At 48.0% G+C, this 1615-nt stretch overlaps 1 pseudogene; it reads left to right on the top strand.

The window, feature by feature from the left end:
• Window positions 1-230: 230 nt before the first annotated feature.
• Window positions 231-1177, top strand: LOC149520660 (uncharacterized; annotated as a pseudogene).
• The last annotated feature ends 438 nt before the right edge of the window (window positions 1178-1615 follow it).

Below are 1615 nucleotides of genomic sequence, written 5' to 3'. Positions count from 1 at the left end.
TCATCACAGCCTTAGAGCCCCGACTGCAGTTATTCTATCTACTACCCAAGATCCACAAACCTGCAAATTCTGGACGCCCCATCATCTCGAGCATTGGCACTCTCACTGAAGGACTGTCTGGATATGTGGACTCTCTACTCAGCCCCGATGCCACCAGCACTCCCAGCTATCTCTGTGACACTGATGATTTCCTGAGAAAACTGTAGTGCATTGGTGATCTTCCAGAAAACATCATCCTAGCCACCATGGATGTAGAGGCTCTCTACACAAACATCCCACATGTAGATGGAATACAAGCTGTCAGGAACAGTATCCCTGATGATGCCACAGCACAACTGGTGGCTGAGCTCTGTGACTTTATCCCCACACACAACTATTTGAGATTCGGTGACAATGTATATCTTCAAACCAGTGGCACCGCTATGGGCACCCACATGGCCCCACAATATGCCAACATTTCATGGATGACCTGGAACAACGCTTCCTCAGCTCTCATCCACTAATGCCCCTTCTCTACCTACGCTACATTGATGACATTTTCATCATCTGGACCCATGGGAAGGAGACTCTGGAAGAATTCCACCACGATTTCAACAGCTTCCACCCCACCATCAACCTCAGCCTGGACCAGTTTACACAAGAGATCCACTTCCTGGACACCACGGTGCAAATAAGTGACTGTCACATAAACACCACCCTGTACTGAAAACCTACCGACCGCTATGCCTATCTTCATGCCTCCAGCTTCCATCCCAGACACACCACACGATCAATTGTCTACAGCGAAGCACTAAGGTACAACGGCATTTGCTCCAACCCCTCAGACAGAGACCAACACCTACAAGATCTTCACCAAGGGTTCTTGAAACTATGATACCCACACGAGGAAGTGAGGAGACAGATTGACAGAGCCAGACGTGTACCCAGAAGCCTCCTACTACAAGACAAGCCCAAGAAAGAAACCAACAGAACACCACTGGCCATCACCTACAGTCTTCAGCTAAAACCTCTCCAACGCATCATCAGTGATCTACAACCCATCCTGGACAATGATCCCTCACTTTCACAGGCCGTGGGTGGTAGACCAGTCCTCGCGCACATACAACCCACCAACCTGAAGCAAATTCTCATCAGCAATTATACACCGCACCACAGGAACTTCCAAAATGCTGGCTAAGCTGGAAGTGGACCCTTTTCCTAAAGGAGGACCAGTGGATTTATATGCCATTGGGGGTCTCAGATGGCTAGGACAACATTGGGGTAGCTCATATTAGCTTGGCAACTGTTGGGATGCTCTCCATACAGATGTTTGGAGGAAGTGCCTCCTTACAAAAGCTGGGCATTATGCAACACTTTTCATATGCAGATTTATAAGTCCTTTGCAAAGGAGGTCAATGTCATTATCCCCATTTTATAGATGGGCAAACAGAGGCAGAAAGAGGTGAAGTGACATATCCAAGGGCACCTGCAGGTCATTGGCAGAGTTGGAAATAGAATCCAGAGATCCTGATTCTCCATGCAGTGCTCTGTCTAATAGCTCATGCTGTATCTTATCTTCTTTGTAGAGCAGGCCACCCTTGCTAATTCTGGAGTATGGGTAGGCTTTCTTTGTGCC

This window comes from Pelodiscus sinensis, chromosome Z (genome assembly GCF_052426305.1).
Source record: "Pelodiscus sinensis isolate ZL-2025 chromosome Z, ASM5242630v1, whole genome shotgun sequence".
Lineage (NCBI taxonomy): Eukaryota > Metazoa > Chordata > Testudines > Trionychidae > Pelodiscus > Pelodiscus sinensis.
This window is presented reverse-complemented; position numbering and strand designations above follow the sequence as displayed.